General features: G+C 40.3%; 1 pseudogene; it reads right to left on the reverse strand.

Moving 5' to 3' along the window:
• Nucleotides 1–721: 721 nt before the first annotated feature.
• LOC145399185 (5S ribosomal RNA) lies at nucleotides 722–837 on the reverse strand (annotated as a pseudogene).
• Between the last annotated feature and the right edge of the window lie 16,966 nt (nucleotides 838–17,803).

A 17,803-nucleotide genomic window follows, 5' to 3' on the forward strand; every position in this document is an offset into this window, starting at 1 on the left:
GATAAGTCATGTAGCACCGCTTCCTGGGGGACGGGACTTCCTCATCACTGCTGCTGCTTTCCACATCTTCTGGTTGGACATAATCTTTGTCCATCTCCTCATCATCAAGTGGCAAATCACTATCGCCAGTAAAGGCATCCAGGGCAGCTTAAATTTCCTCCTCCGAGAGACCTCTATGCACCATGTCTGAGCAGGACCGTTGCTAACAGGTGAGTGACCGAGCCGCAGGTGAGCGTGGGTCGCGCGGGGTCGCCGAGTGTCCTCGCCTGGTGGCAGGTAGGGGAAGGTCGTGCGACACTACGTACCAAAAATCTCATGCGAATTTTGCAAATTGTGGAAATTATGCAACTTGCAATTGCAAAAGGTACCAGTACGTCGACGGGACTGGCAAATGCAAAATGTTGCAACATATCAGTACGTTGACGGGACGTCTCGGGTTAAAGTTTACTCAAGGTTAAACAAAGCTTATGAAACATACTAGTATTTTATTGATTTAATTTAGTACAACATCATACAAACTTCCTCGTGTTATTTTAATACTTATTTATATATTGTTGATATCCTTAAAGTTTAATGAAGGTTAAACAAAGTTTAAGAAACATCATTCATTCATTCATTGCCAGACGCCATGTATCCCAAACGGGGTGGCCAAGGGCTTAGAGTTAATTGTTTTACAGGGAGGGGCACTAATCCTCCACCAACCCTACTTGACACGTAGGGATGCCAACGGCATCTGGTGTTCCCAGGCGGTCACCCATCCAAGTACTAACCACACCCAACGTTGCTTAACTTCGCTGATCAGACGGGAAGCGGTGTACTCAACGTGGCTCACTTGGTAAGGTGCTGTACTCACGCAGCTGAAAGCGCTGGTTAAGAAACATACCTGTAGTTTATTTCCTTAATTTAGTACAACATCATACAAACTTTCTAGTGTTATTTTAATACTTATTTATACATACAATGGTTGATATCCTTAAAGTTAAATCAAGGTTAAACAAATTTAATGAAAAATACCAGTATTTTATTTACTTAATTTAGTACAACATCATACAAACTTTCTTGTGTTATTTTAATATTAATATATCTTTTCATTCAATGCTCTCATTCATTTCCTTCTCTCAGAGATTCCTAGGTGTGAGGAATGGGGCGGCACTACCACCACTATGGCCATCCACATCCACAGCCCACCTAGCGGAGGCTGTGTTCAGTGGGGATGACGAGCCGTCGCCGCTATCCCAGCTGTCTTACCAGCCCTATGACCAGCCGTCCCAGCCACCTCAGCCTCATTTGTCGACTGGACCGTCCAGGAAGAGGCCCAGAACCTCATCAAACAGCAGCTCCACCAGCATCTCATCCGATGATATCCTGAACAGGGTAAGAACAAATTATTAAAGACACCTGCAGTTTAAATGAAGAAATTCATTTGTCACGAGAACTTTCAATATTTACGTTGCTTTTGGTCTCAAAGTTGCTAGGAAACAAGGTCTTGGAACAATATGGTTTAACATCAGCACAACATATAAAGTAAAAAACCTGATTGTAATAATACAATGCACACTATGTAAAACCCACAGTTAACATTTCACAATTAACATTTACAAGTGAGGTCACTAATGATTTTTATTTCCCTATTGCAGCTCCAAGAGCAGTTGAGAGCGAACTCAACCCTCCAAACCCAGGTGGCCTTGAAGCGGCAGCCAGAAAACAAGCATGAGACGGCAGTAATTCAATATGCAAATTACTTGGTAACCCTCTGTCGGGAAATGTCACCAGAGCTATTCAAGAAATTCCAAAGGCATGTCAGCAATGTGGCCCTGGACATGCTGGAGAACCCAAACCATTACCTGCAACACCCCCACGCTCCTAACCCCTCGCATCCTCCAAATCCAGGGCCAGCACCTGCACCACCACTAGCATCTACAACTGTTTCAGCACCAGCACATGCATCAGGTCCAACAACGTCTGAGTCCCAGGTGCAGCAACTGCAACACCAGATCTGGCAGTTGCAACAACAACAGCAGCAGTTCCTTCAACCACAGCCAGGAAGGCTTCACCACCCACCACACACCCCAGGCACTTCACATTTCCCCAGCTTGGGGAACCTATCATTTGGGTCTTCTCTCGTCAGACTGCAGCCTCCATACTCGGACCTAAACACACCTCGTGCATCGACCCCTGAGCCACGTGAATGATGTACTATTAAGTTTAGAGTTTAAGAATTCTATGTATGGTTAAGTTTAATACATTTTTTTTACCCCCTTTAAACAGGTGTTTTATTGTCATGGGAAGGGTTTTATGGTTAAAGGAAAACAAAGAAAACCATGGTACTTACCTACTGGACCATCCTGTCCTGCCATTCCACAGCACCGGACAGTGAGTTGTAATATGCCTTGAGGTAGTCCCTGATGACCTTAGGACCAGTCACGCCTCGGCTCCTCGGCAGGTGGTCCAAGGACATCAGCTGTATGCCCTATCTCCACTGGCCCTCGCTGATTTCATGCATCACCGGGTCCTCAACGTCTGCAGCTTGGATGCATAAAGATGGATTCCGGAAACGCAGCAGATTGTGGAGGCAGCAGCAGGCCAAGACTGCCGACTCTACTCCTTTGGGCTTGAGGGCTACTGTTGTCAAGAGGCAACAGAATCTAGGGGAACACGAAATAGCATACGTGTTGTTGGTGTATTTCGGCACATAATCAAGTGGTATCCAAGTCAAAATTTTTCACATGAATATGGTAATTAATTGTGTTGTAATACCGTTCAACTCATCTGTTGGAGAGGATACCGAAGGCATTCTCCATTACTCGTCTTGCCCTGGAGAGTCTGTAGTTGTAGACTCTCTCTTCTCTTGTCAAACCTCGGTGAGGATAGGGCTTCTGGAGCCAATCTCCAATGATGAGTAGGGGATGGGGCGGTCACCTCCTGGCAGTGGATGTCGAGGGGGCAGTCCTATGCAGTTGTCCTCCAGGGCACTCCTTAGGTCTCTGTTTAAGAATATCCCAGCATCACTCGTTCCCTCATTTGCACCAATGTCAATGTAGAGGAACTTGTACTCACTGTCGACCAGTGCCAGGAGGATGATAGAGTGGAATCCTTTGTATTTGTAGTAGTAGGACCCACTCCTCCCAGGGGCACGCATGGCTATGTGTTTCCCATCGATGGCGCCGATGGTGTTATGGAAGTTCCATTGATCAGCAAACCCTTTGGCCACCTTCTTCCATCCATTTGGTGTCGTTGGGCACTCGATGACCTCCTCCATATACCCTGCAATAATTGCCTCGCAGGTCTTGTACACTACCAGGGACATTGTTTTGTGTGCAACTCTGAATGAATAAGAGAAACTTTTGTAGCTGTCACCAGTGGCTAGATATCTCAAGGTTATAGCTAACCGAAGTCCTGGCTCCAAAGGTTCCCTCCACCAGGTGCACTGTTTCTTGATCCGGTGTTCAATTCTCCCCAATACTTCACTGAAGAGGGACTCATCCACTCGCATGAAATTCTGGTAGGAACTCTTGTCTTCGATGAGCAGCTCTTGAAGAAGGTGTTCCCATTGTCCATACTGGCGTCTCCTGCTGATCCACGGTCGAACCCAGCAGGACCTCAGCTTCTTCTTCTTCTGCTTCTCCTCCTCCTCCTCCTCCTCAAGCTTCCTTTTGTAGACCATAAGGAGTGTCTGGGTGTAAATGCTTTCTTGCACCCTCAACTGACATAGGATGGTAAGCAGTCTCTTGTTCCTGACAGTGGGTAGGACACAGGAGAGGTCCATGGTGATGCGCTGGGTGTCAGTGCCAGTCACAGTGTGATGCCCAGCCCCATCTGGCATTCAATTTATACCTCCATGGGTCAGTCGTGGGGGGTCAGGGGGGCGCTGTGCATTCTCCGAATGGGTCACGCAGTAGTATTGCATTCTTGGCCGGTCGTGGCTAACAAAAATCCGTTAAAATTTCAAACTTGAAGACTCGTTGCTCTGTCGCCTTGTGGTCGCCTCACGGTCGCCTCGTGGTCACCTCGCGGTCGCCACGTGATCTGCTCGGGTTCTTGAGGACGTCACGACCAGTCGTGAGGCAGTCATGAGCAGATTAGATTCGGGGCCAATCGGGAGGTGTGGGAGCCAACTAGGACACGACCTTGAGTCCCGCCGCGGTCGGGCCCTGAGTCGCGTATGTGTGACATGGGCTTAAGTATGGTCAACTTCAACCTCCTGTGTAGGCTGCACTATTCCTGTTGCGATTCTGGTCTCGTGCAATCTGTGTTCCATCTTCCTGATGCAACAGTGCACTGCACAGACGGTGAGAATGAAACCTATGAAAGAGATAGCCACAGGGGAAAACACAAATACCCGCTGCACCCACGAAAGGCTTAAGGCCAAGGAAAACTGATCCATAATGAAATCACTTTCACTGAGAAATGTTAACGTGCACAAGTTGGCAGAGGTGACTGAGAGATTATCAAAGGGCAGAGCAGAGGTCATGCTGATGGGTTGAAAGATGTCATAAGTGTGATTGCACACTGCCTGGTGGTAATGAGCTGCATAGGTGATGACAGACTCATATTTAACTGTACAATAGTCACATGCCTTATATAGACCACCAGCAGGCACTGAACGAACATAAGAGCCAGGACACATGATGGTAACAGAGATGGGGACAGCGAAAAAGAAATACTGGACGTGGTTCAGATGAGCGTGATGCACTGGAATTTCAGGGGCCGGAACAAAGGAACAGGCAGAGTGTACAGAATGGTTGCGAACCAAGTCAGACTTGCCGGGAGCAGTGCTACTGGGGAAAATAGCCAGAAGGTGAGCACCACAAAGATGAGACGTAGGGGTAAAGGAAGAACATCTTGTAAGATCTCTGGGGGTGATGAAAGCAATGGAAAGATGATCATGAGGTAAGAGGAAATATTCCGAGTGCAAAGGCCCTTGCAATAAAGAGTTATTGGACCAAAAAGGAAAAGGAATAATCTGGAAGAGGTTGAAGATGATGGTAGAACGAAGAGGAATGTGATCCAAGACGCCATTAGCGAGGAAGGTGGCCTCAGGTACTGGATAGCAGAATTCTAGAGAGGAGAATGAGAGCACTGGAGACAAGTCAAATGTAGGACGAGCCCATTCTAATGCAAAGCGAAGATCAGAGAGAAGTACTAAGTCTGCAGTGACACGACCATCGACAGCATCGACTAGAATACGAACTAAGGCAGAGACTTGCGGAAGAAGAGAGTCAATGGATAGCTGAAGGTTATCCACGTGGATGTTAACATAGAGATGTTCAGAAAGTGTTAATTTTAGAAATTTTGCTTCATCAGAATTTCTGTGAAGTTGTTAAGAGTGTAAGTTACTTCATTTAGGTGGGCTGTGAATTTCTGCAACATAGTGTGTTGCACCTTTATTACTCGACTTTGAGACTCAACGGCATTAGCCAAGTGAGGTAGGTCTGACCTGAAACCAGAGTGGTCACGAGCTGTTGCAACTCCAAATAGGCCACTTAGAATTTCACCTCCAAAGTCAAAGAGACCTCGTTTCAAACGTGAACGACCTACAGGTGTCTGACTGGAAAATGTATAATTAGGTTGAGAGAACCCGTCCTTGACATACTCCATTTGCCAAGAAATCGGTAGATAAAGAGGGCACCAAAACTTATCCGGGTTGTGTTTCCCCACAATGGTCAATAGCTGGGTCTGGTCACAATAATACAGCAGTCACGATAATATAGTATGGTTACAGGGAGACCTGTCGCTCTGACATCATGCTTCTCCAAAATGATGGAAAGAATAATGCTAGAGAGACTGTTGAATCTCATTGACGATAAGCTTAGTGATAATCTGTATGGATTTGTGAAAGGTAAATGAACAGCTGATGCAGTGATAAAGTGTCTGTCCAATGAATCTGACTACTGCAGGGTGTTCATTGATCTCAAGGGTGCATCTGACAAAGCTAATAGTGAAGTAATACTCTATGAATTAGCCAACATGGAAGTCAAGGGGAAACTATTGCTTTGGGTGGGTGATTATTTATTTGGGCGAAGGTCACAAGTATGGTACCAGGATACACTTTTCCATGAGAAACACCTTGAGTTAGGTACACCTGAGGGAGTAGTCCTAAGCCCTGTGTTGTTCAATGTGTTAGTGAACAAAATAGCATGGACAAAATTAGCTCCTGGAGTTACCACAGTTATATATGCAGACGATATCATGCTTCAGTCCGCGTCATTTGATAGCAAGCAAACAGCATTAAATCATCTTGCACATCAATACAGCACATGGGGCTTGTAATTAATGAAGAAAAAAAGACGTTTCAATGTCGAGCTATTAGTAATAAACAGTTAACAATTATTGAGAAAAGCATAGAGAGACAGAAGTTATAAATTCCTAGGAGTGTACGTTGGTTATACGGCAGAAAGTAGGGAAGCAGAAACAAACCACCTCATAACACAATGCACAGCACGAATGCAAGCCTTGAGATATTTGGCCTGGAGTGGCGCAGGTGTTGGTATGCCTGTCCTAAAAATGATGTACATAAGCACTATTAAATCAGTGACTGAATATGCCAGTCCTGTCTTCTCTTGCCTTGATAAAGGAAGACTTGATAAACTTGAAGAGTTACAGAACAAAGCAATGAGAATAATCCTGGCTTGCCCCAAAAATGCCATGGTAAGTGCCAAGAAAATGGAGCTAAGATTATCAAGTATAAAAAACAGTGTAGAAGAAGTTAGTACAGTGGCTGCCATCTGGCATATGAGAACAAGTGGGGGTAACAAACTACTCAATAATGCCAAAGATTACCTAAGTAAAGTCAGATCATTCTGAAAACAAGGTAAGAAAGGATACATAAAAGAGGTAGCTGAGAGCATACACAATTATGACCTATTTGTCGCTTGTGTACATCACGGTAAAACCCCAGAAGAACCGCCATGGGAAGACAAAGATAAAAATAGAGATGTAATGCCCTTAGATAGGAAAAAGAGCCTATACTCTGCTGAGATAATGAAAACATTATTTGAACAACGCATAGATACTGTAACAGGTAATGACACAGCCCATATATATATTGTGATGGATCAGTAATGGCTATTGGCAAAGCAGGGTGTGGGATCCTGATAAGAGACCTCAGTACCAATACTTGTAAAAGGTGGTAAAAAAAAAAAAGAAAAAGAAAAAAAGAATTAAATGGCGTGTGAAAGGCTATCTCAGGTCGTAAGTCACTCACTGCTTTTTTTTTTCTCTCTCTAACCCTGTTCTCCTCAATCACTGTCTTAAATGTTAATTAGTTTCATTATTGTAAATACGATAATTATACTGTATATATTGTGCAACGTGTTTGTTTATCACTCCTGTATTCGCAATACATCCCTATAGGATAGTGGCGATAGTCATTTGTGAAATTATAAACAAAAAAGTGTTGAATGTGCTATGACACACCCTCAATGAAAATTATGCACACCACATTTCGTTATCTACGGGACAGACAAAAAATTACTATATGAAATTCTAGAGGGTGAAAAATGCCTGTATACAATTATGACGATTATCCTAAATTCCGTTTGCCTGAATTCCAGGATATACACAAAATGGTGAAGAAACAGTTATCGATGTCCAAGAAAGAAATGACAGAGTCATTAAATAAAATGGCAAAAGAATCAACCATTAGCTTTGGAGACACTGTCTATGGTATCATTCACACTAGAGACAATAAACTAAAACCGAAATTTGAAGGCCAGTGCAGAGTAATTAAGAAGACAGCAAACAAGGTAGTAATTAAGTCACTGTCGAGTGGCGAAGAAAAACAAATTCATGTTGATCATTTAAAATGGGTCCTAAGGAAATTAGCCAGCAATTATGTAACGTCGGACATCGCCGAAAAAACAAACACAAACAATGAAAATAAACTAGAAGAAATCGATATGTACAAAAATAAATTAAGACAACATAACAAAGAAAAATAGGTGCAAATGTTGCTACAAATGCCACAATACAGCATTTACATGAGCTAGGTATCGATTTAAACTCCTTTTATAGGTAAAACAATGAACAAAATTATTGTTCTCCATGAGCCAGTTTGTAATGCGCATGATCACTATCATCGACCACAGCATGACTGGATTAGCTAATTAATGGATTTTTTTTCGGTAGGTAACGATGAGGGGACTTATACCATGGATTCTCAGCTATATACCAAGAGGATCAGCTCACTTAGCCCCTCAACATATAATAAGGCAAGGATGCCTTATAGCCCCAATGGCCTCAACAGCATTCGTGAAAGATTTTATGAGTACTGAGATTAGCTCGGACATCTTATATGAATTACCGATGTTGTTGGAGAACATTGCCAAGCCACTAGGAATCTATGATAAGAAGTTCTGCTTCAGAAGCTCATAATACAAAGGAAGTGACTAAATTCATGAAGTTAGCAAAATGGAAATTAGATCAAGCAAAAGCTCCCATGCTCATCATGATCCAAGATATCCCATCTCGTCGAAAGGAGGCACTTAGGGACATGAACAACATTGCACATACACGTGAGAGGCGCGGTTTGTTCGACCTGGGTGGTGCAGTTCTAGGGAATATTTTTGGATTGACTACAGAAGATCTTCAAGAAATAAACAACAATTTTAATAAGATAGCTCAAGTATTACAATCAAACAGACGCTAGTTGACAGTCAAAACACGGCAATGATGACGATTGTGAAAAATCTCAGAAAGGCAGAAAGGATAACTCACCAGAGTGTGGACAAAACAAATGCAATGGAAGGAAACATGACACTTTTTTCAACACTTCTCAGGAATCATGGAACATATTGACATAACAATACTCCAGTTAGACAACAATAGCGCTCGCTGTCATGTTGTGATGAAAGGTATTGCAAATGCTGGTAATGACAAGATCACCATTAACTTACTTCCAGTTCAAGATCTACGTAAAATAATCGGTCAAGGTATACTTATACATGCTTTGACGCCCTTGTTTCAGGACAGGAATCTCATGCTATATTATCCATACTTAGAAGCAACTTAAACACCAACATCAGCAATAGTTCATGTACCATTCATAACAGATAATCTGTTCTCAGTCTATCAAATCTACCATTTTCCTTCTAAGAATAATGGCACCTTGGTCATCATCAACACCAAAACCAAAGTCATCATGGCCTCGCTCGGTCATGCCAAGCTTACGTACCCACAATAGCTTGCAGAAACAAACTGCATACAACATATTAATGCTTGGTACATTGATATACATGGTATTCATCACAATATAGTACAAACATAACATATTGTAGTAACATATTGTATGTATAATACCCGGTATATGCAATGGAGTAAATACATGGTAGTAAAACTGATCATAGAATATTGTATAACATATTGATGTGATGTAGTATCACAAATGCGTATGTATAACAGACATACGCATATATTTATGCAATAGTAATGTTGCTAGGTCATTGCATTACATATGGTGTTATGCCTATAGTAATGCCTAATACTACACTCAACTTGTCTGATGATTAAGTGAAGTACATAAATCTGGCAACACAGAATTGTAGGAACATTGTAGTTACATTGTATGAATGCAGTTGTTACATAATTGTAGTTTTAATTGTAGTAATATCGTAATTAATTGTAGTAACTGTAATAATACTGTACAATTACATTGTAAGTTACACGGTAAGATGGGAAAATTGTGTGCACATGCATATAATTACACAATAGTATCACAATCGCAAGGTACAGCAAGCAATCGTATTATGAATCAGGCATATACAGTATAACACTTGCTGTAGTAATAATATTACTCAATATGTATAGGCTTAGTTATGTTGCACAGTTATTTTTGAAAATGATATTATATGTCGCCCCATATTTTGATTCACTGTTCGTTGACAAATTTGAGAAACACTGATGTGGGACTTAGTGTGTATTGACGTTTCACCTCATTGCTTCCTCAGAATACAATTGCTTAATATACATCACATTTCCCGTATATATAGCAGAAGGCAGTGGGGGTGTGAGAGGGTGAGGTTTTGGCTAGGGGTGGTATGGGGGCAGGTATTCGAATTTGAATTTGAAAGCATTTATTGAGATTAATATAATGTATATTATAATAACAACTACAAAATCTCAAAAGGGTAAAAGAGCTTAGGCTTACTTTACCCTACTCAGGCTATTTAAGACACATGATTATGGTACAGTATTGACAATCTCAGTTTTTTTTTTTTTTTTTTTTTTTTTTTTTACATGAACCCATCACGGTTTAAAATTTCTGTGTACAAATGTAGGTTTGTGTAAACACACCCACAAATATGTGTACTACCGCATGTAAAAATATTTGTACCTCTGCCTATGTACACATACAACTAAAATAATGCACAGCAGCACAAGAATGTTTACATTTGGTATGTAAACCTTTTAGCTACTGTACATACATTAATTACTAATATGGATGTACTGCCCGGGAGAAATAACAGCAATTTTTACACATTATAAATTATGTTTTTGAAATTGTTACATTTTCTTAATAATTCATCTATTTTATCTTCACTGAACATCCATATTATCTGTTCTGTTACATTGTAAATGTCATTATTTCTGTATGTATTTAGCAGTGGACATTCTAACACATAGTGAAGATGAGTGTGTGACCTTGACTGTTCACACAACCTACAACATGTGTCATAGGTATTGTTGTTAGTACTTAATTGTCAATAATACACATATCCCAGTCGCAGCCTTATACATACAGCATCTTACCATTTATTAGCGTATCTTCCATCTGTAAAGTCAGTGTTAAGTAGTACCTGAAAATGTTTCATGTTGTTGCTGTTGGTAAATTTTTTGTTCTCCCTGATTTTCAGTTCTCTTGTCTTGTTTTTTTTTTTTTTTTTTTCTAATTCTGGCCATTATTTGCTTTAAGGTTAGGAAACATTCAGTATCAGTAGTATCCTTTCTTGTGGCATTCTTGGCAATAGCATCTACCCTTTCATTACAAGCTATCCCTACATGAGATGGTAACCATGAAAAAAATATTTCTTCCTACTGAGTTTAGCTTATGAAGTATATTTTTACATTCCAAGACTTGCTTCATGGACTGGATTTTTACTTTTTAATGATTTTAGTGCCCCACGACTGTCACACAAGACAAGAAGAATACATCCCCTTCACCTTTTGCTAAGATTTTTAAACCGAGTATTATAGCATACAGTTCAGCCTGTGTTGATGAAATGTCATCTGATAGATAGTCTATAGCCAAGTTGTTGCTAAACACGTATAAATATCGTAGTCGTTGCTGAGCTTTTCCAAAAGTGTTTCAAATTGTACGGAATATCAGGAGGAGAGAATGTTCGTCGTACTTGTCATAGATGGCAGGAGAAAGATACAGATGAGTCTGTGGTTGGACTGCATTTCATTTCTTCAAAAAGGGAGTATTTCACAATAACAGTACTGAGGTGAGAGAGGTTTTATGCTTCCAAATTCCGTGCGATCCTTCCTGCCTCACCTTATTGTGCCTCTTCTCTCTCCTGTCCTCCTCTGCCCTGTCCTTCCCATTTCCCCAGTATATGACTGGTTGTGTCACGTGTGAGGATGTGGGAAGGAACCTGAGACTGTGGAATGTTCCCATCCGGTGTCACACTGTGCTGAGTGTGAAATTCCTAACTAGAGAATGTACAAATGATAATTCCTCTACCCTCTCTCTTAGGCACGACTTTCGTCTAACCTCTATATTACATATACACGTTACTACCTATTATGTAGTGTGTTATGATATTTTAGTGTCCTGACATCGTTCGCTCACACCTAGCTGTCGTACCTACGACAGCATGTAGTAACCAATTATATACATATTCTAACCTACTAATACGTGATATTCATCAAAATATTGTAGAGACACAAATATATTGTAGAAACATAACACACTGTAGTAATGTTTGGTATGTATAATAATGGAGTAAATACATGGTAGTATAATTAAATATAGAATATTGTATAACATATTGTAGTAATACTGTGGCACAAATGTGTATGTGCAACATACAGATGCATCCATTTATGCAATGATAATATAATGGCAGTACCATGTCAAGATTATAGTAAGAATCAGTTATATATAATGTACCTATTACTTATATCTATATCAGTTATATGTAATGTACCTATTACTTACATCTATATCAGTTATATGTAATGTACCTCTTTCTTATCTCTCTCTCTCTCTCTCTCTCTCTCTCTCTCTGTATATATATATATATATATATATATATATATATATATATATATATATATATATATATATATATATATTAATATTGGTATATGAAATGGATACATGTATATCAGTTTATCATTTATGCATGATTAGATTAATATTATATAATGTGTTACCCCATAATTTTCCTTCATTTTTCTTTCTTCTTTTTTTTTATATTAATTTACACTATTTACATATTATGCACATTTCACTCAAGGGGTCTCACTTGAATACTGACTCCCGTAAATACTGACTCCATGTTTGCAATCCTTGCTTGCATTCTGTGCATAGCTAACAGTAATATACTAAATACAATGGAGAAGATTATAAAGACAACTGGGCTGGGCTATACACATAATATGGACTGAACATAGTTATACTCAGTTCTTCCCAGGGCTTCATTGTTTGATTGATTAACTGCATAGTTTCAAACCTAGGTGAAGTCACCTTAATGTTTGTGCTCATGTTTAAATCCATCTTAGGCAGTGACTGGAAGTATTTGTGTGTGTGAATAAGGATGGCATAGTGATTGTTTGTAGCTATGGTGGACAAAGATGGTGTAAGTACAGCACAATAGTCAGGTGCTATGTATAGTCCTGATGCTGAAGTATGAGATGGCGGTGTATCTGAACAAATTACGAAAACTGATGCGTTATGAGTGAAGAAGAAAAACTGCGTTGATGGTGGGTGAGTTTATCTTGAGCAAATGTGAAGTTGCAGTGCTAATGAATGTCATGATTTCTTATGACAGCCATTTCACAAGGGTCTGTTCCAGTTGGCAGAAACGTGAAAATGTACGCAGGCCAATGGTAAATAGCATGTAAGGATGTATGACACTTTCGTTCAATCGTTGATTCACTAGCGAAAGTGACAGTGTCCTGTCTCTTCGATGTCAAGGCACTAAAAATACATGGCACACTACATAAAAATTAGAGACAGTAATATGGAATCAATAAGTGTAATGTAGAGACTTGAGGGAAAAGGCGTGGCTAAAAGTGAGTGAAGCTTTGAGGAAAGTCGGGCCTAAATACGAACAATTTCATGACTAGGTATTTTAACCACTCTGAGCCAATTCTGTGACATCAGGGAAAGATCTGTGGAAAGTTCCTCACACACGTGCTCACGCACATGACCCAACCAGTGATATACTGAGAAAATGGGAGAGATAGAGCCAGAGACAGCCAAGGCACAAGGCAGAGCAGAAGGGGTTGGGACGTGATAGGAAACAGGAGAGGCACGGTGGAAAAGGTAGGAGTAGAGGGCATGGCATTAGCTAGCATAAACCGCCCTCACCTTAGTACTGCTTGTTAAGATATCTCCCTTTGATAATAAAACCGCAATAAAACCCTAGACTCGTCTTTTCTTTCACCTGCCATCCACGACAAGACCAACTCTAAAATTCTCTCATACAACCCTACAGTCTAACGTATTTGGAAACGCCTCGGATACGGCTACGAGACATTTAGCATTTGTTTTGCGTTGATTCAATTCATGCAATGTGACATCATTCTGTCAGGACTGTAAAATATCTTAAAACATAATAACCAGTAACATACATAATATAGTCTAGAGGTTAGGTCAATGTCAAACCTAAGGGCCAAAGGAAGTGACGTTAGCACCTCTCCATAAAGTCTCACACCAGCACAATAGCCCACAAACAGCACCTCGTGACCATACACACACACACAGGCTTCTAGAACATTTCAACAACAGTATAGCCCACGTGACACGACCCCTGCTAAACGAGAATGTAGGAATCAGAGATCAGAAGGGGGGCTGACGATCATAGCGAAAGGTTGGCAGAGAGAGAGAGCGAGACAGTTAGGCAGCTAGCGGGACTGTACTTTATACTTCACTCGTGTGTGAGAGACTTTGTTAATATTTCCAAGACAAATAAAAATAGTCTCATATTAATCTTCACCTCTCCTGTCATTGCATGACAATGGGAATTAAGATTATCTACTTATAAAACTAGTCACGTATAACAACCGCTCGTCCACGAGTCTAATATATTTATAGCTGATCTACAAAACACGCTACAAGAAGCTAGGAAGTTTCTACAATATATGGTGGCAGCACCTACTGTCTTTACAATCTTCTGTATAGTATTTGCAGTAGTGCTGTTCGCAATGCACAGAATGCATGCAAGAATTCCAAACTTGGAGTCAGTATTTAGTGGGGGTAAGGTGCGAATTCAAGTAAACCCCCCTGAATGAACTGTACATATTTTGTATATATCATTAATTTTACAAAAAAAAAAAAATGAATGACATGATACAGAAGTATACCAGTATCATTATCTCTGTATGAAATATTAATAGCTCTTACCATAATCTTAACTTTGATAATAAAACTGCAATCAAACCCCAGACTCATCTTTTCTTTCACCTGCCATCCACGACAAGACCAACTTGAAAATTCTCTCCTCATACAACCCTACAGTCTAACGTTTTTGGAAATGCCTCGGATACGGCTACGAGACAATTAGCATTTGCGTTGATTCAGTTCATGCAATATGACATAATTCAGTTGAATCCAGAGGCATAAACCTTGGTCATCGAGATCACAGTTATTTGTATATGGCTTTCCAAAACACAACACACCATAATTATATCAGTAGGGAGCGTACGTAGTTTACTTAGAAAAGAAACTATCATGATGCATGCTGCCTATGAATTTTTATAACCTCAAGGGATTTTTCTTAAACAGCTAAGGCTAGTAGGATCCAAGTCAGTACAAATATAATTAACGATATTTCTGGGATATGTTCTGACATGGCAGCTCCCAGTTTGTAGTGTCGCCTTGAAGTATGATAGGTAACGTCACAGATTTCAGGATGAAATGTTATCATTACTGATGGAGTAAGTTTACGACTTCCATTAAGATAATATGGAATTCATAAGGAAATGCTTGGTCAGTACGTTTCAGTGTGGAAAAAAAGTTAAATTGCATTTATTTTTTTCAAAATCAAGTTACCTTTGCACAGAATAAGACTTTACTGCTTCCAATATGATGTTATCATGATAATTATTACGAATCAAATAAAAAAAAAAACGAGTATTTTCACATCCCAAATGCTACATTAGTCGACCAGGAAATGAAAACATACCGGAAACTGGGGTCCATTCACACATAAGAGCTCAGTCACAAAATTTTTCAAATGCCTTTGACAATCATGTTCTTGGTGTGTAAGTGGAATTAGAAAAAAAATATATAATAAACTCGTGAAACAGGAATCATCATCTCCATGGAATTAACTTCTACATACAATTTACTATTCAATAAACATCCCATATAATTAGTGTAAGACTATAACATGGTAAACAAATGAAGAAATGCTTCCATGCACAAATTTTGCTACATTTTAAAATTTGCTGCCGGAGCAATGTACGACATGTTTTCCTGGTTGCTCTTCACTCGACAGTCCTCTTCTACATGGCGCCCTCCACAGCCTACGACGTTTGGCATCCCTGGCCCATCCTTTCACGTGTTTCATGAATGGGTGCTGGTCTGCGTTGAAAGTTGAATTTGATTTGCAGTCTGCCACAGAGCAAACAAAAAGTTCGTCATTTTGCTAATTGTTCTTATTGTCATGTCACGGAACCAAGTCATCCCATCACGCCAGTCTCGTGTTTGTTTACAATCGTACGTATGGAAGAGCCGAGTACCGACTGCAAATGTCGCATGGCGAATTTATCCATATCTTTCATCTTTTTTTTTTTTTTTTAGAAATATAAATTATATTACCCTTATTCGAATTATTTCCCGTCTTTATACATGCATGAAGGCAATATTGCCACATAAACCCTCTTTAATACATCCCTAGAAATCACCTGATAGAAGAACATACGTTTTAATACTATTTTTTTCCCAACCCATCTTCTTCATAAGGCCATGAATATTGTAGAAACCTTAGTTTTATTGTTGTACACCTGATGTTCAACGTAACAACACTCACTTTTAGCCTGCTTAGGGCAGAATAACATCAAATATTGGTAGCGTAACCCTCACACCCGCAACAGCTGCATCTGGGAGAAATTCACAGACTCCCACCAGATGTCAGGACCACTCAGTGCACTGGACCATTCTTAGGATCCTAAACACCCATTTAGAAAATTTCAATCATCTAACTGAAAATGGGAAACTGGCCTATCTGGGACCCAAGTCCAACTATCTTGCCAGACTTTGTTTTTCGTGTACTATACTGTACACACACACACACACACACACGTGTGTGTGTGCTTGTATGTGTGTGAATCAATTTACAGCACTATATTTGTGTGTGTGTGTGTGTGTGTGTGTGTGTGTGTGTGTGTGTGTGTGTGTGTGTGTGAATCAGTTTACAACACTATCACCTTCTCCACCGTACCAGAAAAAATGAAACCTTTATATCCGCATAGCGTTAGTATCATTTATGAAGCCTCCAACAAGCTTGCATGTGTCCGCCTTTTGGTTACCTGAAGGCGGCTCTACACGCTGGTCAGTCTCTGGCTGCCTTCCTATTCAGTCCCTTCTCTCTCTCTCTCTCTCTCTCTCTCTCTCTCTCTCTCTCTCTCTCTCTCTCTCTCTCTCTCTCCATATATATCCAGATCTCTGCGACGCAGGAAGGTAGCGTAATCGGACCCTGAAAAAAAAAACAACTGAAGAACGCTGGTATATAGGATTGGGGTTGAAAATGGATGCAGAGTCACTGGCACTCTGTACTCTGCCTGATGCCTTATTTATGGGTCTAGAATCTAGATGAACCTTTCCACATTCTAGTCACTATATTACATCATCCAAACAACACAGTATTTTCCACACATAAGTATGATGGTAGAATCCTGGAATAATAAGGGCAGAATCCTGGAATAATAAGGGCAAAGCACTAACCATAGTTTAGACATCATTTTTACACTTCATGTATAAGTTCCCTTCCTAAGCTTTCAAAATTTGTGATCGTAAAGCAACGAAGTTATAGAGAAGTCGGAACTTATCACTTATTATTACCCTGTATTCAGCTTACTCTTTTTCATTCCTCTTAACTAGTTTCAAAGCGTTATGAAAGGTCCTGCAGTCCTGACAAGCAACGACGGCCGTCCTTACCTGATCTCCTTTGACACATCCTAGAATCAAGAACCCTCTTCTCCTGCTCCTCTTGTCTGTAAACTCACATCCAGCTCGGCCATATAAACAAGCCTCTCCGTACTCTTCACTTTTGCTGTCAGTGTGGAAACAAATTTTGTAAGGACAATGACGGACTGACGGAAGGAAGAAGCCAACATGTTTCTCACGAATGGCCTCTAGAAGCTGAGGAAACATCCTTGGATCCAAAGACTTCACTGGGCTGAAAAGTGTTGGTTCAAAGGGTTTGTAAGCCCTTTAGTTATATAAAATCTTACATGAAATTAATCAAAGCCATGAAAGAGAAAAAATACCAAAAAGACATCACCATACTGATAGAATTTTTTTTTTTTTTAACTTGTCCGACTCTAGGCAAAGGCTTCAGGGCCAATCCCCAAGTCCCAGTAGTCCTCCTTGGGGCCCAGTAGTCCTCTTACATCTCCCCATGCCACCACTTCG

The sequence above is a fragment of the Coenobita brevimanus genome, chromosome 47 (genome assembly GCF_032717465.1).
Source record: "Coenobita brevimanus isolate Jiangsu-jjx chromosome 47, ASM3271746v2, whole genome shotgun sequence".
NCBI lineage: Eukaryota > Metazoa > Arthropoda > Malacostraca > Decapoda > Coenobitidae > Coenobita > Coenobita brevimanus.